Here is a 21,666-nt window from a genome sequence, read left to right as displayed (position 1 = left end):
GTTGTCTGCGAAGTCCAAATTGTAACCCTGAATCAGTTCCTCTTCTGACCCTTTGTATCATGTTACATGACGAGTAATGATCACCTGTTAGCTTTATCCCTAATTATAACTCTCACTCTTTCCCTGCATCTAACCCTAGCTCTAATCCCATCATTAACCTTGGTCCGGGCACACGCGTGAACCCTTACTCTCATCTCAGCCTCTCCTGGTGATACATCACACCTGGGATCGTTTGCTCCCTGTGGGCTGTGGGAAATTTGCTACCAGCACGCCCTGGAAGTGGGGCTCATTCCGCTGCAACGGGAGGTCTTCCCAGGACGCGTCACAGCTCAACGCAAGAGCTCCTGGGTTTCGAAGGCTCTTGCAGCAAGCCTTCACAAAGCAGCAGGGAGCGCCGTTCCAGATGGGAAACTTGAGACTGGATGTCCAGAAAAGCAAGACGTCAGAAGCGAAACCTTTTTCCTGCAGGGTGTGGCATACCATCCGCTTGCTCATTGCGACAGAGGTGGCACTAATGAAGGAAGAGGTCAACGTTACGTTCTTCTTTAAAATGCAAGGCCAGGAAAAGTGGCAGCGGTGGGATTTGAACCCACGCCTCCGAAGAGACTGGAGCCTTAATCCAGCGCCTTAGACCGCTCGGCCACGCTACCTTCCTGCTAGCCGCCGAAAGCGGAACTTGACCCGTTGCCCGGCCCGCTTTAGTGCTTTGCCTTTTCTCCTTGGAAAGTCTGGAGACAGGCAATTAAAGGGCAGGCAAACTGTCAGGTGCGCAGAGGAGGGGAGACCATGAGGCAAGGTGGGAGATGGGGGCAAGAAGTGAGAAAAAAACGAATCGCAAGCTGGGGCAGGTTTCGGAAAGTGAAGCCGAAAAGGGGCTTAGCATGCAGCCCAGGGGTTTCTTTGACTGTCCTAAACCCACAGGGACTTTGCCGTCCTCAGCTCATGAGACTTGAGATGGGTAGCTTGATTTGCTGAGGAAAGGCGGGATGACAGGTTCAACTCTGGAGTCAAACATAGCCCGGAACGATCACCTTAAACTGAGTTTTAAGCCTGGTGCCGATAAAAAGAAAGAAATTAGCCTTAGATCGGGCAAGCCGTTTGACGGGGGAAAATGAGACCCCCTAGGCCATCTAGGTGGTCGCTGGATGCTGTGCAGACATCAGCAGCTGTTCATTTCGTGCCCTCACGTCTCCTTGTTAGTATAGTGGTCAGTATCCCCGCCTGTCACGCGGGAGACCGGGGGGAGGTTAAACCTTTTCTGGATTTTTTTTAGTTCTTGACAAATATTCTTGAAGATTAGGTTGAGTCAAGTAGGGAATGGGTGCCAGGAACTGACTCTTTAAGAAAAAAGCACCGGCAACGCTAGTCATCGTACAATATTTGTGCACAATTGCTTACATTAGGCGGCCGGTCCGCTTTATTGAGTCCCCCTCAGCACCATTTAGTGCTCCTGTTGTCTGCGAAGTCCAAATTGTAACCCTGAATCAGTTCCTCTTCTGACCCTTTGTATCATGTTACATGACGAGTAATGATCACCTGTTAGCTTTATCCCTAATTATAACTCTCACTCTTTCCCTGCATCTAACCCTAGCTCTAATCCCATCATTAACCTTTGTCCGGGCACACGCGTGAACCCTTACTCTCATCTCAGCCTCTCCTGGTGATACATCACACCTGGGATCGTTTGCTCCCTGTGGGCTGTGGGAAATTTGCTACCAGCACGCCCTGGAAGTGGGGCTCATTCCGCTGCAACGGGAGGTCTTCCCAGGACGCGTCACAGCTCAACGCAAGAGCTCCTGGGTTTCGAAGGCTCTTGCAGCAAGCCTTCACAAAGCAGCAGGGAGCGCCGTTCCAGATGGGAAACTTGAGGCTGGATGTCCAGAAAAGCAAGACGTCAGAAGCGAAACCTTTTTCCTGCAGGGTGTGGCATTCCATCCGCTTGCTCATTGCGACAGAGGTGGCACTAATGAAGGAAGAGGTCAACGTTACGTTCTTCTTTAAAATGCAAGGCCAGGAAAAGTGGCAGCAGTGGGATTTGAACCCACGCCTCCGAAGAGACTGGAGCCTTAATCCAGCGCCTTAGACCGCTCGGCCACGCTACCTTCCTGCTAGCCGCCGAAAGCGGAACTTGACCCGTTGCCCGGCCCGCTTTAGTGCTTTGCCTTTTCTCCTTGGAAAGTCTGGAGACAGGCAGTGGAAGGGCAGGCAAACTGTCAGGTGCGCAGAGGAGGGGAGACCATGAGGCAAGGTGGGAGATGGGGGCAAGAAGTGAGAAAAAAACGAATCGCAAGCTGGGGCAGGTTTCGGAAAGTGAAGCCGAAAAGGGGCTTAGCATGCAGCCCAGGGGTTTCTTTGACTGTCCTACGCCCACAGGGACTTTGCCGTCCTCAGCTCATGAGACTTGAGATGGGTAGCTTGATTTGCTGAGGAAAGGCGGGATGACAGGTTCAACTCTGGAGTCAAACATAGCCCGGAACGATCACCTTAAACTGAGTTTTAAGCCTGGTGCCGATAAAAAGAAAGAAATTAGCCTTAGATCGGGCAAGCCGTTTGACGGGGGAAAATGAGACCCCCTAGGCCATCTAGGTGGTCGCTGGATGCTGTGCAGACATCAGCAGCTGTTCATTTCGTGCCCTCACGTCTCCTCGTTAGTATAGTGGTCAGTATCCCCGCCTGTCACGCGGGAGACCGGGGTTCCGACGGGGAGGTTAAACCTTTTCTGGATTTTTTTTAGTTCTTGACAAATATTCTTGAAGATTAGGTTGAGTCAAGTAGGGAATGGGTGCCAGGAACTGACTCTTTAAGAAAAAAGCACCGGCAACGCTAGTCATCGTACAATATTTGTGCACAATTGCTTACATTAGGCGGCCGGTCCGCTTTATTGAGTCCCCCTCAGCACCATTTAGTGCTCCTGTTGTCTGCGAAGTCCAAATTGTAACCCTGAATCAGTTCCTCTTCTGACCCTTTGTATCATGTTACATGACGAGTAATGATCACCTGTTAGCTTTATCCCTAATTATAACTCTCACTCTTTCCCTGCATCTAACCCTAGCTCTAATCCCATCATTAACCTTGGTCCGGGCACACGCGTGAACCCTTACTCTCATCTCAGCCACTCCTGGTGATACATCACACCTGGGATCGTTTGCTCCCTGTGGGCTGTGGGAAATTTGCTACCAGCACGCCCTGGAAGTGGGGCTCATTCCGCTGCAACGGGAGGTCTTCCCAGGACGTGTCACAGCTCAACGCAAGAGCTCCTGGGTTTCGAAGGCTCTTGCAGCAAGCCTTCACAAAGCAGCAGGGAGCGCCGTTCCAGATGGGAAACTTGAGACTGGATGTCCAGAAAAGCAAGACGTCAGAAGCGAAACCTTTTTCCTGCAGGGTGTGGCATACCATCCGCTTGCTCATTGCGACAGAGGTGGCACTAATGAAGGAAGAGGTCAACGTTACGTTCTTCTTTAAAATGCAAGGCCAGGAAAAGTGGCAGCGGTGGGATTTGAACCCACGCCTCCGAAGAGACTGGAGCCTTAATCCAGCGCCTTAGACCGCTTGGCCACGCTACCTTCCTGCTAGCCGCCGAAAGCGGAACTTGACCCGTTGCCCGGCCCGCTTTAGTGCTTTGCCTTTTCTCCTTGGAAAGTCTGGAGACAGGTAGTGGAAGGGCAGACAAACTGTCAGGTGCGCAGAGGAGGGGAGACCATGAGGCAAGGTGGGAGATGGGGGCAAGAAGTGAGAAAAAAACGAATCGCAAGCTGGGGCAGGTTTCGGAAAGTGAAGCCGAAAAGGGGCTTAGCATGCAGCCCAGGGGTTTCTTTGACTGTCCTAAGCCCACAGGGACTTTGCCGTCCTCAGCTCATGAGACTTGAGATGGGTAGCTTGATTTGCTGAGGAAAGGCGGGATGACAGGTTCAACTCTGGAGTCAAACATAGCCCGGAACGATCACCTTAAACTGAGTTTTAAGCCTGGTGCCGATAAAAAGAAAGAAATTAGCCTTAGATCGGGCTAGCCGTTTGACGGGGGAAAATGAGACCCCCTAGGCCATCTAGGTGGTCGCTGGATGCTGTGCAGACATCAGCAGCTGTTCATTTCATGCCCTCACGTCTCCTCGTTAGTATAGTGGTCAGTATCCCCGCCTGTCACGCGGGAGACCGGGCGGGGAGGTTAAACCTTTTCTGGATTTTTTTTAGTTCTTGACAAATATTCTTGAAGATTAGGTTGAGTCAAGTAGGGAATGGGTGCCAGGAACTGACTCTTTCAGAAAAAAGCACCGGCAACGCTAGTCATCGTACAATATTTGTGCACAATTGCTTACATTAGGCGGCCGGTCCGCTTTATTGAGTCCCCCTCAGCACCATTTAGTGCTCCTGTTGTCTGCGAAGTCCAAATTGTAACCCTGAATCAGTTCCTCTTCTGACCCTTTGTATCATGTTACATGACGAGTAATGATCACCTGTTAGCTTTATCCCTAATTATAACTCTCACTCTTTCCCTGCATCTAACCCTAGCTCTAATCCCATCATTAACCTTGGTCCGGGCACACGCGTGAACCCTTACTCTCATCTCAGCCTCTCCTGGTGATACATCACACCTGGGATCGTTTGCTCCCTGTGGGCTGTGGGAAATTTGCTACCAGCACGCCCTGGAAGTGGGGCTCATTCCGCTGCAACGGGAGGTCTTCCCAGGACACGTCACAGCTCAACGCAAGAGCTCCTGGGTTTCGAAGGCTCTTGCAGCAAGCCTTCACAAAGCAGCAGGGAGCGCAGTTCCAGATGGGAAACTTGAGACTGGATGTCCAGAAAAGCAAGACGTCAGAAGCGAAACCTTTTTCCTGCAGGGTGTGGCATACCATCCGCTTGCTCATTGCGACAGAGGTGGCACTAATGAAGGAAGAGGTCAACGTTACGTTCTTCTTTAAAATGCAAGGCCAGGAAAAGTGGCAGCGGTGGGATTTGAACCCACGCCTCCGAAGAGACTGGAGCCTTAATCCAGCGCCTTAGACCGCTCCGCCACGCTACCTTCCTGCTAGCCGCCGAAAGCGGAACTTGACCCGTTGCCCGGCCCGCTTTAGTGCTTTGCCTTTTCTCCTTGGAAAGTCTGGAGACAGGCAGTGGAAGGGCAGGCAAACTGTCAGGTGCGCAGAGGAGGGGAGACCATGAGGCAAGGTGGGAGATGGGGGCAAGAAGTGAGAAAAAAACGAATCGCAAGCTGGGGCAGGTTTCGGAAAGTGAAGCCGAAAAGGGGCTTAGCATGCAGCCCAGGGGTTTCTTTGACTGTCCTAAGCCCACAGGGACTTTGCCGTCCTCAGCTCATGAGACTTGAGATGGGTAGCTTGATTTGCTGAGGAAAGGCGGGATGACAGGTTCAACTCTGGAGTCAAACATAGCCCGGAACGATCACCTTAAACTGAGTTTTAAGCCTGGTGCCGATAAAAAGAAAGAAATTAGCCTTAGATCGGGCAAGCCGTTTGACGGGGGAAAATGAGACCCCCTAGGCCATCTAGGTGGTCGCTGGATGCTGTGCAGACATCAGCAGCTGTTCATTTCATGCCCTCACGTCTCCTCGTTAGTATAGTGGTCAGTATCCCCGCCTGTCACGCGGGAGACCGAGGGTAAACCTTTTCTGGATTTTTTTTAGTTCTTGACAAATATTCTTGAAGATTAGGTTGAGTCAAGTAGGGAATGGGTGCCAGGAACTGACTCTTTCAGAAAAAAGCACCGGCAACGCTAGTCATCGTACAATATTTGTGCACAATTGCTTACATTAGGCGGCCGGTCCGCTTTATTGAGTCCCCCTCAGCACCATTTAGTGCTCCTGTTGTCTGCGAAGTCCAAATTGTAACCCTGAATCAGTTCCTCTTGTGACCCTTTGTATCATGTTACATGACGAGTAATGATCACCTGTTAGCTTTATCCCTAATTATAACTCTCACTCTTTCCCTGCATCTAACCCTAGCTCTAATCCCATCATTAACCTTGGTCCGGGCACACGCGTGAACCCTTACTCTCATCTCAGCCTCTCCTGGTGATACATCACACCTGGGATCGTTTGCTCCCTGTGGGCTGTGGGAAATTTGCTACCAGCACGCCCTGGAAGTGGGGCTCATTCCGCTGCAACGGGAGGTCTTCCCAGGACGCGTCACAGCTCAACGCAAGAGCTCCTGGGTTTCGAAGGCTCTTGCAGCAAGCCTTCACAAAGCAGCAGGGAGCGCCGTTCAAGATGGGAAACTTGAGACTGGATGTCCAGAAAAGCAAGACGTCAGAAGCGAAACCTTTTTCCTGCAGGGTGTGGCATACCATCCGCTTGCTCATTGCGACAGAGGTGGCACTAATGAAGGAAGAGGTCAACGTTACGTTCTTCTTTAAAATGCAAGGCCAGGAAAAGTGGCAGCGGTGGGATTTGAACCCACGCCTCCGAAGAGACTGGAGCCTTAATCCAGCGCCTTAGACCGCTCGGCCACGCTACCTTCCTGCTAGCCGCCGAAAGCGGAACTTGACCCGTTGCCCGGCCCGCTTTAGTGCTTTGCCTTTTCTCCTTGGAAAGTCTGGAGACAGGCAGTGGAAGGGCAGGCAAACTGTCAGGTGCGCAGAGGAGGGGAGACCATGAGGCAAGGTGGGAGATGGGGGCAAGAAGTGAGAAAAAAACGAATCGCAAGCTGGGGCAGGTTTCGGAAAGTGAAGCCGAAAAGGGGCTTAGCATGCAGCCCAGGGGTTTCTTTGACTGTCCTAAGCCCACAGGGACTTTGCCGTCCTCAGCTCATGAGACTTGAGATGGGTAGCTTGATTTGCTGAGGAAAGGCGGGATGACAGGTTCAACTCTGGAGTCAAACATAGCCCGGAACGATCACCTTAAACTGAGTTTTAAGCCTGGTGCCGATAAAAAGAAAGAAATTAGCCTTAGATCGGGCAAGCCGTTTGACGGGGGAAAATGAGACCCCCTAGGCCATCTAGGTGGTCGCTGGATGCTGTGCAGACATCAGCAGCTGTTCATTTCGTGCCCTCACATCTCCTCGTTAGTATAGTGGTCAGTATCCCCGCCTGTCACGCGGGAGACCGGGGCGACGGGGAGGTTAAACCTTTTCTGGATTTTTTTTAGTTCTTGACAAATATTCTTGAAGATTAGGTTGAGTCAAGTAGGGAATGGGTGCCAGGAACTGACTCTTTAAGAAAAAAGCACCGGCAACGCTAGTCATCGTACAATATTTGTGCACAATTGCTTACATTAGGCGGCCGGTCCGCTTTATTGAGTCCCCCTCAGCACCATTTAGTGCTCCTGATGTCTGCGAAGTCCAAATTGTAACCCTGAATCAGTTCCTCTTCTGACCCTTTGTATCATGTTACATGACGAGTAATGATCACCTGTTAGCTTTATCCCTAATTATAACTCTCACTCTTTCCCTGCATCTAACCCTAGCTCTAATCCCATCATTAACCTTGGTCCGGGCACACGCGTGAACCCTTACTCTCATCTCAGCCTCTCCTGGTGATACATCACACCTGGGATCGTTTGCTCCCTGTGGGCTGTGGGAAATTTGCTACCAGCACGCCCTGGAAGTGGGGCTCATTCCGCTGCAACGGGAGGTCTTCCCAGGACGCGTCACAGCTCAACGCAAGAGCTCCTGGGTTTCGAAGGCTCTTGCAGCAAGCCTTCACAAAGCAGCAGGGAGCGCCGTTCCAGATGGGAAACTTGAGACTGGATGTCCAGAAAAGCAAGACGTCAGAAGCGAAACCTTTTTCCTGCAGGGTGTGGCATACCATCCGCTTGCTCATTGCGACAGAGGTGGCACTAATGAAGGAAGAGGTCAACGTTACGTTCTTCTTTAAAATGCAAGGCCAGGAAAAGTGGCAGCGGTGGGATTTGAACCCACGCCTCCGAAGAGACTGGAGCCTTAATCCAGCGCCTTAGACCGCTCGGCCACGCTACCTTCCTGCTAGCCGCCGAAAGCGGAACTTGACCCGTTGCCCGGCCCGCTTTAGTGCTTTGCCTTTTCTCCTTGGAAAGTCTGGAGACAGGCAATTAAAGGGCAGGCAAACTGTCAGGTGCGCAGAGGAGGGGAGACCATGAGGCAAGGTGGGAGATGGGGGCAAGAAGTGAGAAAAAAACGAATCGCAAGCTGGGGCAGGTTTCGGAAAGTGAAGCCGAAAAGGGGCTTAGCATGCAGCCCAGGGGTTTCTTTGACTGTCCTAAGCCCACAGGGACTTTGCCGTCCTCAGCTCATGAGACTTGAGATGGGTAGCTTGATTTGCTGAGGAAAGGCGGGATGACAGGTTCAACTCTGGAGTCAAACATAGCCCGGAACGATCACCTTAAACTGAGTTTTAAGCCTGGTGCCGATAAAAAGAAAGAAATTAGCCTTAGATCGGGCAAGCCGTTTGACGGGGGAAAATGAGACCCCCTAGGCCATCTAGGTGGTCGCTGGATGCTGTGCAGACATCAGCAGCTGTTCATTTAGTGCCCCCACGTCTCCTTGTTAATATAGTGGTCAGTATCCCCGCCTGTCACGCGGGAGACCGGGGTTCAATTCCACGACGGGGAGGTTAAACCTTTTCTGGATTTTTTTTAGTTCTTGACAAATATTCTTGAAGATTAGGTTGAGTCAAGTAGGGAATGGGTGCCAGGAACTGACTCTTTAAGAAAAAAGCACCGGCAACGCTAGTCATCGTACAATATTTGTGCACAATTGCTTACATTAGGCGGCCGGTCCGCTTTATTGAGTCCCCCTCAGCACCATTTAGTGCTCCTGTTGTCTGCGAAGTCCAAATTGTAACCCTGAATCAGTTCCTCTTGTGACCCTTTGTATCATGTTACATGACGAGTAATGATCACCTGTTAGCTTTATCCCTAATTATAACTCTCACTCTTTCCCTGCATCTAACCCTAGCTCTAATCCCATCATTAACCTTGGTCCGGGCACACGCGTGAACCCTTACTCTCATCTCAGCCTCTCCTGGTGATACATCACACCTGGGATCGTTTGCTCCCTGTGGGCTGTGGGAAATTTGCTACCAGCACGCCCTGGAAGTGGGGCTCATTCCGCTGCAACGGGAGGTCTTCCCAGGACGCGTCACAGCTCAACGCAAGAGCTCCTGGGTTTCGAAGGCTCTTGCAGCAAGCCTTCACAAAGCAGCAGGGAGCGCCGTTCCAGATGGGAAACTTGAGGCTGGATGTCCAGAAAAGCAAGACGTCAGAAGCGAAACCTTTTTCCTGCAGGGTGTGGCATACCATCCGCTTGCTCATTGCGACAGAGGTGGCACTAATGAAGGAAGAGGTCAACGTTACGTTCTTCTTTAAAATGCAAGGCCAGGAAAAGTGGCAGCAGTGGGATTTGAACCCACGCCTCCGAAGAGACTGGAGCCTTAATCCAGCGCCTTAGACCGCTCGGCCACGCTACCTTCCTGCTAGCCGCCGAAAGCGGAACTTGACCCGTTGCCCGGCCCGCTTTAGTGCTTTGCCTTTTCTCCTTGGAAAGTCTGGAGACAGGCAGTGGAAGGGCAGGCAAACTGTCAGGTGCGCAGAGGAGGTGAGACCATGAGGCAAGGTGGGAGATGGGGGCAAGAAGTGAGAAAAAAACGAATCGCAAGCTGGGGCAGGTTTCGGAAAGTGAAGCCGAAAAGGGGCTTAGCATGCAGCCCAGGGGTTTCTTTGACTGTCCTACGCCCACAGGGACTTTGCCGTCCTCAGCTCATGAGACTTGAGATGGGTAGCTTGATTTGCTGAGGAAAGGCGGGATGACAGGTTCAACTCTGGAGTCAAACATAGCCCGGAACGATCACCTTAAACTGAGTTTTAAGCCTGGTGCCGATAAAAAGAAAGAAATTAGCCTTAGATCGGGCAAGCCGTTTGACGGGGGAAAATGAGACCCCCTAGGCCATCTAGGTGGTCGCTGGATGCTGTGCAGACATCAGCAGCTGTTCATTTCGTGCCCTCACGTCTCCTCGTTAGTATAGTGGTCAGTATCCCCGCCTGTCACGCGGGAGACCGGGGTTCCGACGGGGAGGTTAAACCTTTTCTGGATTTTTTTTAGTTCTTGACAAATATTCTTGAAGATTAGGTTGAGTCAAGTAGGGAATGGGTGCCAGGAACTGACTCTTTAAGAAAAAAGCACCGGCAACGCTAGTCATCGTACAATATTTGTGCACAATTGCTTACATTAGGCGGCCGGTCCGCTTTATTGAGTCCCCCTCAGCACCATTTAGTGCTCCTGTTGTCTGCGAAGTCCAAATTGTAACCCTGAATCAGTTCCTCTTCTGACCCTTTGTATCATGTTACATGACGAGTAATGATCACCTGTTAGCTTTATCCCTAATTATAACTCTCACTCTTTCCCTGCATCTAACCCTAGCTCTAATCCCATCATTAACCTTGGTCCGGGCACACGCGTGAACCCTTACTCTCATCTCAGCCACTCCTGGTGATACATCACACCTGGGATCGTTTGCTCCCTGTGGGCTGTGGGAAATTTGCTACCAGCACGCCCTGGAAGTGGGGCTCATTCCGCTGCAACGGGAGGTCTTCCCAGGACGTGTCACAGCTCAACGCAAGAGCTCCTGGGTTTCGAAGGCTCTTGCAGCAAGCCTTCACAAAGCAGCAGGGAGCGCCGTTCCAGATGGGAAACTTGAGACTGGATGTCCAGAAAAGCAAGACGTCAGAAGCGAAACCTTTTTCCTGCAGGGTGTGGCATACCATCCGCTTGCTCATTGCGACAGAGGTGGCACTAATGAAGGAAGAGGTCAACGTTACGTTCTTCTTTAAAATGCAAGGCCAGGAAAAGTGGCAGCGGTGGGATTTGAACCCACGCCTCCGAAGAGACTGGAGCCTTAATCCAGCGCCTTAGACCGCTTGGCCACGCTACCTTCCTGCTAGCCGCCGAAAGCGGAACTTGACCCGTTGCCCGGCCCGCTTTAGTGCTTTGCCTTTTCTCCTTGGAAAGTCTGGAGACAGGTAGTGGAAGGGCAGACAAACTGTCAGGTGCGCAGAGGAGGGGAGACCATGAGGCAAGGTGGGAGATGGGGGCAAGAAGTGAGAAAAAAACGAATCGCAAGCTGGGGCAGGTTTCGGAAAGTGAAGCCGAAAAGGGGCTTAGCATGCAGCCCAGGGGTTTCTTTGACTGTCCTAAGCCCACAGGGACTTTGCCGTCCTCAGCTCATGAGACTTGAGATGGGTAGCTTGATTTGCTGAGGAAAGGCGGGATGACAGGTTCAACTCTGGAGTCAAACATAGCCCGGAACGATCACCTTAAACTGAGTTTTAAGCCTGGTGCCGATAAAAAGAAATAAATTAGCCTTAGATCGGGCTAGCCGTTTGACGGGGGAAAATGAGACCCCCTAGGCCATCTAGGTGGTCGCTGGATGCTGTGCAGACATCAGCAGCTGTTCATTTCATGCCCTCACGTCTCCTCGTTAGTATAGTGGTCAGTATCCCCGCCTGTCACGCGGGAGACCGGGCGGGGAGGTTAAACCTTTTCTGGATTTTTTTTAGTTCTTGACAAATATTCTTGAAGATTAGGTTGAGTCAAGTAGGGAATGGGTGCCAGGAACTGACTCTTTCAGAAAAAAGCACCGGCAACGCTAGTCATCGTACAATATTTGTGCACAATTGCTTACATTAGGCGGCCGGTCCGCTTTATTGAGTCCCCCTCAGCACCATTTAGTGCTCCTGTTGTCTGCGAAGTCCAAATTGTAACCCTGAATCAGTTCCTCTTCTGACCCTTTGTATCATGTTACATGACGAGTAATGATCACCTGTTAGCTTTATCCCTAATTATAACTCTCACTCTTTCCCTGCATCTAACCCTAGCTCTAATCCCATCATTAACCTTGGTCCGGGCACACGCGTGAACCCTTACTCTCATCTCAGCCTCTCCTGGTGATACATCACACCTGGGATCGTTTGCTCCCTGTGGGCTGTGGGAAATTTGCTACCAGCACGCCCTGGAAGTGGGGCTCATTCCGCTGCAACGGGAGGTCTTCCCAGGACACGTCACAGCTCAACGCAAGAGCTCCTGGGTTTCGAAGGCTCTTGCAGCAAGCCTTCACAAAGCAGCAGGGAGCGCCGTTCCAGATGGGAAACTTGAGACTGGATGTCCAGAAAAGCAAGACGTCAGAAGCGAAACCTTTTTCCTGCAGGGTGTGGCATACCATCCGCTTGCTCATTGCGACAGAGGTGGCACTAATGAAGGAAGAGGTCAACGTTACGTTCTTCTTTAAAATGCAAGGCCAGGAAAAGTGGCAGCGGTGGGATTTGAACCCACGCCTCCGAAGAGACTGGAGCCTTAATCCAGCGCCTTAGACCGCTCCGCCACGCTACCTTCCTGCTAGCCGCCGAAAGCGGAACTTGACCCGTTGCCCGGCCCGCTTTAGTGCTTTGCCTTTTCTCCTTGGAAAGTCTGGAGACAGGCAGTGGAAGGGCAGGCAAACTGTCAGGTGCGCAGAGGAGGGGAGACCATGAGACAAGGTGGGAGATGGGGGCAAGAAGTGAGAAAAAAACGAATCGCAAGCTGGGGCAGGTTTCGGAAAGTGAAGCCGAAAAGGGGCTTAGCATGCAGCCCAGGGGTTTCTTTGACTGTCCTAAGCCCACAGGGACTTTGCCGTCCTCAGCTCATGAGACTTGAGATGGGTAGCTTGATTTGCTGAGGAAAGGCGGGATGACAGGTTCAACTCTGGAGTCAAACATAGCCCGGAACGATCACCTTAAACTGAGTTTTAAGCCTGGTGCCGATAAAAAGAAAGAAATTAGCCTTAGATCGGGCAAGCCGTTTGACGGGGGAAAATGAGACCCCCTAGGCCATCTAGGTGGTCGCTGGATGCTGTGCAGACATCAGCAGCTGTTCATTTCATGCCCTCACGTCTCCTCGTTAGTATAGTGGTCAGTATCCCCGCCTGTCACGCGGGAGACCGAGGGTAAACCTTTTCTGGATTTTTTTTAGTTCTTGACAAATATTCTTGAAGATTAGGTTGAGTCAAGTAGGGAATGGGTGCCAGGAACTGACTCTTTCAGAAAAAAGCACCGGCAACGCTAGTCATCGTACAATATTTGTGCACAATTGCTTACATTAGGCGGCCGGTCCGCTTTATTGAGTCCCCCTCAGCACCATTTAGTGCTCCTGTTGTCTGCGAAGTCCAAATTGTAACCCTGAATCAGTTCCTCTTGTGACCCTTTGTATCATGTTACATGACGAGTAATGATCACCTGTTAGCTTTATCCCTAATTATAACTCTCACTCTTTCCCTGCATCTAACCCTAGCTCTAATCCCATCATTAACCTTGGTCCGGGCACACGCGTGAACCCTTACTCTCATCTCAGCCTCTCCTGGTGATACATCACACCTGGGATCGTTTGCTCCCTGTGGGCTGTGGGAAATTTGCTACCAGCACGCCCTGGAAGTGGGGCTCATTCCGCTGCAACGGGAGGTCTTCCCAGGACGCGTCACAGCTCAACGCAAGAGCTCCTGGGTTTCGAAGGCTCTTGCAGCAAGCCTTCACAAAGCAGCAGGGAGCGCCGTTCAAGATGGGAAACTTGAGACTGGATGTCCAGAAAAGCAAGACGTCAGAAGCGAAACCTTTTTCCTGCAGGGTGTGGCATACCATCCGCTTGCTCATTGCGACAGAGGTGGCACTAATGAAGGAAGAGGTCAACGTTACGTTCTTCTTTAAAATGCAAGGCCAGGAAAAGTGGCAGCGGTGGGATTTGAACCCACGCCTCCGAAGAGACTGGAGCCTTAATCCAGCGCCTTAGACCGCTCGGCCACGCTACCTTCCTGCTAGCCGCCGAAAGCGGAACTTGACCCGTTGCCCGGCCCGCTTTAGTGCTTTGCCTTTTCTCCTTGGAAAGTCTGGAGACAGGCAGTGGAAGGGCAGGCAAACTGTCAGGTGCGCAGAGGAGGGGAGACCATGAGGCAAGGTGGGAGATGGGGGCAAGAAGTGAGAAAAAAACGAATCGCAAGCTGGGGCAGGTTTCGGAAAGTGAAGCCGAAAAGGGGCTTAGCATGCAGCCCAGGGGTTTCTTTGACTGTCCTAAGCCCACAGGGACTTTGCCGTCCTCAGCTCATGAGACTTGAGATGGGTAGCTTGATTTGCTGAGGAAAGGCGGGATGACAGGTTCAACTCTGGAGTCAAACATAGCCCGGAACGATCACCTTAAACTGAGTTTTAAGCCTGGTGCCGATAAAAAGAAAGAAATTAGCCTTAGATCGGGCAAGCCGTTTGACGGGGGAAAATGAGACCCCCTAGGCCATCTAGGTGGTCGCTGGATGCTGTGCAGACATCAGCAGCTGTTCATTTCGTGCCCTCACGTCTCCTCGTTAGTATAGTGGTCAGTATCCCCGCCTGTCACGCGGGAGACCGGGGCGACGGGGAGGTTAAACCTTTTCTGGATTTTTTTTAGTTCTTGACAAATATTCTTGAAGATTAGGTTGAGTCAAGTAGGGAATGGGTGCCAGGAACTGACTCTTTAAGAAAAAAGCACCGGCAACGCTAGTCATCGTACAATATTTGTGCACAATTGCTTACATTAGGCGGCCGGTCCGCTTTATTGAGTCCCCCTCAGCACCATTTAGTGCTCCTGATGTCTGCGAAGTCCAAATTGTAACCCTGAATCAGTTCCTCTTCTGACCCTTTGTATCATGTTACATGACGAGTAATGATCACCTGTTAGCTTTATCCCTAATTATAACTCTCACTCTTTCCCTGCATCTAACCCTAGCTCTAATCCCATCATTAACCTTGGTCCGGGCACACGCGTGAACCCTTACTCTCATCTCAGCCTCTCCTGGTGATACATCACACCTGGGATCGTTTGCTCCCTGTGGGCTGTGGGAAATTTGCTACCAGCACGCCCTGGAAGTGGGGCTCATTCCGCTGCAACGGGAGGTCTTCCCAGGACGCGTCACAGCTCAACGCAAGAGCTCCTGGGTTTCGAAGGCTCTTGCAGCAAGCCTTCACAAAGCAGCAGGGAGCGCCGTTCCAGATGGGAAACTTGAGACTGGATGTCCAGAAAAGCAAGACGTCAGAAGCGAAACCTTTTTCCTGCAGGGTGTGGCATACCATCCGCTTGCTCATTGCGACAGAGGTGGCACTAATGAAGGAAGAGGTCAACGTTACGTTCTTCTTTAAAATGCAAGGCCAGGAAAAGTGGCAGCGGTGGGATTTGAACCCACGCCTCCGAAGAGACTGGAGCCTTAATCCAGCGCCTTAGACCGCTCGGCCACGCTACCTTCCTGCTAGCCGCCGAAAGCGGAACTTGACCCGTTGCCCGGCCCGCTTTAGTGCTTTGCCTTTTCTCCTTGGAAAGTCTGGAGACAGGCAATTAAAGGGCAGGCAAACTGTCAGGTGCGCAGAGGAGGGGAGACCATGAGGCAAGGTGGGAGATGGGGGCAAGAAGTGAGAAAAAAACGAATCGCAAGCTGGGGCAGGTTTCGGAAAGTGAAGCCGAAAAGGGGCTTAGCATGCAGCCCAGGGGTTTCTTTGACTGTCCTAAGCCCACAGGGACTTTGCCGTCCTCAGCTCATGAGACTTGAGATGGGTAGCTTGATTTGCTGAGGAAAGGCGGGATGACAGGTTCAACTCTGGAGTCAAACATAGCCCGGAACGATCACCTTAAACTGAGTTTTAAGCCTGGTGCCGATAAAAAGAAAGAAATTAGCCTTAGATCGGGCAAGCCGTTTGACGGGGGAAAATGAGACCCCCTAGGCCATCTAGGTGGTCGCTGGATGCTGTGCAGACATCAGCAGCTGTTCATTTCGTGCCCTCACGTCTCCTCGTTAGTATAGTGGTCAGTATCCCCGCCTGTCACGCGGGAGACTGGGGTTCAATTCCCCGACGGGGAGGTTAAACCTTTTCTGGATTTTTTTTAGTTCTTGACAAATATTCTTGAAGATTAGGTTGAGTCAAGTAGGGAATGGGTGCCAGGAACTGACTCTTTAAGAAAAAAGCACCGGCAACGCTAGTCATCGTACAATATTTGTGCACAATTGCTTACATTAGGCGGCCGGTCCGCTTTATTGAGTCCCCCTCAGCACCATTTAGTGCTCCTGTTGTCTGCGAAGTCCAAATTGTAACCCTGAATCAGTTCCTCTTCTGACCCTTTGTATCATGTTACATGACGAGTAATGATCACCTGTTAGCTTTATCCCTAATTATAACTCTCACTCTTTCCCTGCATCTAACCCTAGCTCTAATCCCATCATTAACCTTGGTCCGGGCACACGCGTGAACCCTTACTCTCATCTCAGCCTCTCCTGGTGATACATCACACCTGGGATCGTTTGCTCCCTGTGGGCTGTGGGAAATTTTCTACCAGCACGCCCTGGAAGTGGGGCTCATTCCGCTGCAACGGGAGGTCTTCCCAGGACGCGTCACAGCTCAACGCAAGAGCTCCTGGGTTTCGAAGGCTCTTGCAGCAAGCCTTCACAAAGCAGCAGGGAGCACCGTTCCAGATGGGAAACTTGAGACTGGATGTCCAGAAAAGCAAGACGTCAGAAGCGAAACCTTTTTCCTGCAGGGTGTGGCATACCATCCGCTTGCTCATTGCGACAGAGGTGGCACTAATGAGGAAGAGGTCAACGTTACGTTCTTCTTTAAAATGCAAGGCCAGGAAAAGTGGCAGCGGTGGGATTTGAACCCACGCCTCCGAAGAGACTGGAGCCTTAATCCAGCGCCTTAGACCGCTCGGCCACGCTACCTTCCTGCTAGCCGCCGAAAGCGGAACTTGACCCGTTGCCCGGCCCGCTTTAGTGCTTTGCCTTTTCTCCTTGGAAAGTCTGGAGACAGGCAGTGGAAGGGCAGGCAAACTGTCAGGTGCGCAGAGGAGGGGAGACCATGAGGCAAGGTGGGAGATGGGGGCAAGAAGTGAGAAAAAAACGAATCGCAAGCTAGGGCAGGTTTCGGAAAGTGAAGCCGAAAAGGGGCTTAGCATGCAGCCCAGGGGTTTCTTTGACTGTCCTAAGCCCACAGGGACTTTGCCGTCCTCAGCTCATGAGACTTGAGATGGGTAGCTTGATTTGCTGAGGAAATGCGGGATGACAGATTCAACTCTGGAGTCAAACATAGCCCGGAACTATCACCTTAAACTGAGTTTTAAGCCTGGTGCCGATAAAAAGAAAGAAATTAGCCTTAGATCGGGCAAGCCGTTTGATGGGGGAAAATGAGACCCCCTAGGCCATCTAGGTGGTCGCTGGATGCTGTGCAGACATCAGCAGCTGTTCATTTCATGCCCTCACGTCTCCTCGTTAGTATAGTGGTCAGTATCCCCGGGTTCAATTCCCCGACGGGCAGGTTAAACCTTTTCTGGATTTTTTTTAGTTCTTGACAAATATTCTTGAAGATTAGGTTGAGTCAAGTAGGGAATGGATGCCAGGAACTGACTCTTTAAGAAAAAAGCACCGGCAACGCTAGTCATCGTACAATATTTGTGCACAATTGCTTACATTAGGCGGCCGGTCCGCTTTATTGAGTCCCCCTCAGCACCATTTAGTGCTCCTGTTGTCTGCGAAGTCCAAATTGTAACCCTGAATCAGTTCCTCTTCTGACCCTTTGTATCATGTTACATGACGAGTAATGATCACCTGTTAGCTTTATCCCTAATTATAACTCTCACTCTTTCCCTGCATCTAACCCTAGCTCTAATCCCATCATTAACCTTGGTCCGGGCACACGCGTGAACCCTTACTCTCATCTCAGCCTCTCCTGGTGATACATCACACCTGGGATCGTTTGCTCCCTGTGGGCTGTGGGAAATTTGCTACCAGCACGCCCTGGAAGTGGGGCTCATTCCGCTGCAACGGGAGGTCTTCCCAGGACGCGTCACAGCTCAACGCAAGAGCTCCTGGGTTTCGAAGGCTCTTGCAGCAAGCCTTCACAAAGCAGCAGGGAGCGCCGTTCCAGATGGGAAACTTGAGACTGGATGTCCAGAAAAGCAAGACGTCAGAAGCGAAACCTTTTTCCTGCAGGGTGTGGCATACCATCCGCTTGCTCATTGCGACAGAGGTGGCACTAATGAAGGAAGAGGTCAACGTTACGTTCTTCTTTAAAATGCAAGGCCAGGAAAAGTGGCAGCGGTGGGATTTGAACCCACGCCTCCGAAGAGACTTGAGCTTTAATCCAGCGCCTTAGACCGCTCGGCCACGCTACCTTCCTGCTAGCCGCCGAAAGCGGAACTTGACCCGTTGCCCGGCTCGCTTTAGTGCTTTGCCTTTTCTCCTTGGAAAGTCTGGAGACAGGCAGTGGAAGGGCAGGCAAACTGTCAGGTGCGCAGAGGAGGGGAGACCATGAGGCAAGGTGGGAGATGGGGGCAAGAAGTGAGAAAAAAACGAATCGCAAGCTGGGGCAGGTTTCGGAAAGTGAAGCCGAAAAGGGGCTTAGCATGCAGCCCAGGGGTTTCTTTGACTGTCCTAAGCCCACAGGGACTTTGCCGTCCTCAGCTCATGAGACTTGAGATGGGTAGCTTGATTTGCTGAGGAAAGGCGGGATGACAGGTTCAACTCTGGAGTCAAACATAGCCCGGAACGATCACCTTAAACTGAGTTTTAAGCCTGGTGCCGATAAAAAGAAAGAAATTAGCCTTAGATCGGGCAAGCCGTTTGACGGGGGAAAATGAGACCCCCTAGGCCATCTAGGTGGTCGCTGGATGCTGTGCAGACATCAGCAGCTGTTCATTTCGTGCCCTCACGTCTCCTCGTTAGTATAGTGGTCAGTATCCCCGCCTGTCACGCGGGAGACCGGGGTTCCGACGGGGAGGTTAAACCTTTTCTGGATTTTTTTTTAGTTCTTGACAAATATTCTTGAAGATTAGGTTGAGTCAAGTAGGGAATGGGTGCCAGGAACTGACTCTTTAAGAAAAAAGCACCGGCAACGCTAGTCATCGTACAATATTTGTGCACAATTGCTTACATTAGGCGGCCGGTCCGCTTTATTGAGTCCCCCTCAGCACCATTTAGTGCTCCTGTTGTCTGCGAAGTCCAAATTGTAACCCTGAATCAGTTCCTCTTCTGACCCTTTGTATCATGTTACATGACGAGTAATGATCACCTGTTAGCTTTATCCCTAATTATAACTCTCACTCTTTCCCTGCATCTAACCCTAGCTCTAATCCCATCATTAACCTTGGTCCGGGCACACGCGTGAACCCTTACTCTCATCTCAGCCACTCCTGGTGATACATCACACCTGGGATCGTTTGCTCCCTGTGGGCTGTGGGAAATTTGCTACCAGCACGCCCTGGAAGTGGGGCTCATTCCGCTGCAACGGGAGGTCTTCCCAGGACGTGTCACAGCTCAACGCAAGAGCTCCTGGGTTTCGAAGGCTCTTGCAGCAAGCCTTCACAAAGCAGCAGGGAGCGCCGTTCCAGATGGGAAACTTGAGACTGGATGTCCAGAAAAGCAAGACGTCAGAAGCGAAACCTTTTTCCTGCAGGGTGTGGCATACCATCCGCTTGCTCATTGCGACAGAGGTGGCACTAATGAAGGAAGAGGTCAACGTTACGTTCTTCTTTAAAATGCAAGGCCAGGAAAAGTGGCAGCGGTGGGATTTGAACCCACGCCTCCGAAGAGACTGGAGCCTTAATCCAGCGCCTTAGACCGCTTGGCCACGCTACCTTCCTGCTAGCCGCCGAAAGCGGAACTTGACCCGTTGCCCGGCCCGCTTTAGTGCTTTGCCTTTTCTCCTTGGAAAGTCTGGAGACAGGCAGTGGAAGGGCAGGCAAACTGTCAGGTGCGCAGAGGAGGGGAGACCATGAGGCAAGGTGGGAGATGGGGGCAAGAAGTGAGAAAAAAACGAATCGCAAGCTGGGGCAGGTTTCGGAAAGTGAAGCCGAAAAGGGGCTTAGCATGCAGCCCAGGGGTTTCTTTGACTGTCCTAAGCCCACAGGGACTTTGCCGTCCTCAGCTCATGAGACTTGAGATGGGTAGCTTGATTTGCTGAGGAAAGGCGGGATGACAGGTTCAACTCTGGAGTCAAACATAGCCCGGAACGATCACCTTAAACTGAGTTTTAAGCCTGGTGCCGATAAAAAGAAAGAAATTAGCCTTAGATCGGGCAAGCCGTTTGACGGGGGAAAATGAGACCCCCTAGGCCATCTAGGTGGTCGCTGGATGCTGTGCAGACATCAGCAGCTGTTCATTTCATGCCCTAACGTCTCCTCGTTAGTATAGTGGTCAGTATCCCCGCCTGTCACGCGGGAGACCGGGCGGGGAGGTTAAACCTTTTCTGGATTTTTTTTAGTTCTTGACAAATATTCTTGAAGATTAGGTTGAGTCAAGTAGGGAATGGGTGCCAGGAACTGACTCTTTCAGAAAAAAGCACCGGCAACGCTAGTCATCGTACAATATTTGTGCACAATTGCTTACATTAGGCGGCCGGTCCGCTTTATTGAGTCCCCCTCAGCACCATTTAGTGCTCCTGTTGTCTGCGAAGTCCAAATTGTAACCCTGAATCAGTTCCTCTTCTGACCCTTTGTATCATGTTACATGACGAGTAATGATCACCTGTTAGCTTTATCCCTAATTATAACTCTCACTCTTTCCCTGCATCTAACCCTAGCTCTAATCCCATCATTAACCTTGGTCCGGGCACACGCGTGAACCCTTACTCTCATCTCAGCCTCTCCTGGTGATACATCACACCTGGGATCGTTTGCTCCCTGTGGGCTGTGGGAAATTTGCTACCAGCACGCCCTGGAAGTGGGGCTCATTCCGCTGCAACGGGAGGTCTTCCCAGGACACGTCACAGCTCAACGCAAGAGCTCCTGGGTTTCGAAGGCTCTTGCAGCAAGCCTTCACAAAGCAGCAGGGAGCGCCGTTCCAGATGGGAAACTTGAGACTGGATGTCCAGAAAAGCAAGACGTCAGAAGCGAAACCTTTTTCCTGCAGGGTGTGGCATACCATCCGCTTGCTCATTGCGACAGAGGTGGCACTAATGAAGGAAGAGGTCAACGTTACGTTCTTCTTTAAAATGCAAGGCCAGGAAAAGTGGCAGCGGTGGGATTTGAACCCACGCCTCCGAAGAGACTGGAGCCTTAATCCAGCGCCTTAGACCGCTCCGCCACGCTACCTTCCGGCTAGCCGCCGAAAGCGGAACTTGACCCGTTGCCCGGCCCGCTTTAGTGCTTTGCCTTTTCTCCTTGGAAAGTCTGGAGACAGGCAGTGGAAGGGCAGGCAAACTGTCAGGTGCGCAGAGGAGGGGAGACCATGAGGCAAGGTGGGAGATGGGGGCAAGAAGTGAGAAAAAAACGAATCGCAAGCTGGGGCAGGTTTCGGAAAGTGAAGCCGAAAAGGGGCTTAGCATGCAGCCCAGGGGTTTCTTTGACTGTCCTAAGCCCACAGGGACTTTGCCGTTCTCAGCTCATGAGACTTGAGATGGGTAGCTTGATTTGCTGAGGAAAGGCGGGATGACAGGTTCAACTCTGGAGTCAAACATAGCCCGGAACGATCACCTTAAACTGAGTTTTAAGCCTGGTGCCGATAAAAAGAAAGAAATTAGCCTTAGATCGGGCAAGCCGTTTGACGGGGGAAAATGAGACCCCCTAGGCCATCTAGGTGGTCGCTGGATGCTGTGCAGACATCAGCAGCTGTTCATTTCATGCCCTCACGTCTCCTCTTTAGTATAGTGGTCAGTATCCCCGCCTGTCACGCGGGAGACCGAGGGTAAACCTTTTCTGGATTTTTTTTAGTTCTTGA

At 51.5% G+C, this 21,666-nt stretch overlaps 7 non-coding genes across 7 annotated transcripts; all 7 read right to left on the bottom strand.

Annotated features, from left to right (window-relative positions):
* Positions 1 to 568: 568 nt before the first annotated feature.
* Positions 569 to 650, bottom strand: TRNAL-AAG (transfer RNA leucine (anticodon AAG)). The gene has a single exon. It is a non-coding gene; the product is annotated as a tRNA-Leu (tRNA).
* A 5,732-nt stretch (positions 651 to 6,382) lies between these two features.
* On the bottom strand, positions 6,383 to 6,464 carry TRNAL-AAG (transfer RNA leucine (anticodon AAG)). Its single transcript has one exon. It is a non-coding gene; the product is annotated as a tRNA-Leu (tRNA).
* A 1,376-nt stretch (positions 6,465 to 7,840) lies between these two features.
* On the bottom strand, positions 7,841 to 7,922 carry TRNAL-AAG (transfer RNA leucine (anticodon AAG)). Its single transcript has one exon. It is a non-coding gene; the product is annotated as a tRNA-Leu (tRNA).
* A 5,748-nt stretch (positions 7,923 to 13,670) lies between these two features.
* Positions 13,671 to 13,752, bottom strand: TRNAL-AAG (transfer RNA leucine (anticodon AAG)). Its single transcript has one exon. It is a non-coding gene; the product is annotated as a tRNA-Leu (tRNA).
* Positions 13,753 to 15,128: 1,376 nt separating this feature from the next.
* Positions 15,129 to 15,210, bottom strand: TRNAL-AAG (transfer RNA leucine (anticodon AAG)). The gene has a single exon. It is a non-coding gene; the product is annotated as a tRNA-Leu (tRNA).
* Positions 15,211 to 16,595: 1,385 nt separating this feature from the next.
* TRNAL-AAG (transfer RNA leucine (anticodon AAG)) lies at positions 16,596 to 16,677 on the bottom strand. Its single transcript has one exon. It is a non-coding gene; the product is annotated as a tRNA-Leu (tRNA).
* Positions 16,678 to 18,043: 1,366 nt separating this feature from the next.
* Positions 18,044 to 18,125, bottom strand: TRNAF-AAA (transfer RNA phenylalanine (anticodon AAA)). Its single transcript has one exon. It is a non-coding gene; the product is annotated as a tRNA-Phe (tRNA).
* Between the last annotated feature and the right edge of the window lie 3,541 nt (positions 18,126 to 21,666).

Source organism: Ambystoma mexicanum, unplaced genomic scaffold (assembly GCF_040938575.1).
Source record: "Ambystoma mexicanum isolate Mex_15411 unplaced genomic scaffold, UKY_AmexF1_1 Mex_scaf89, whole genome shotgun sequence".
Classification (NCBI taxonomy): domain Eukaryota; kingdom Metazoa; phylum Chordata; class Amphibia; order Caudata; family Ambystomatidae; genus Ambystoma; species Ambystoma mexicanum.
This window is presented reverse-complemented; position numbering and strand designations above follow the sequence as displayed.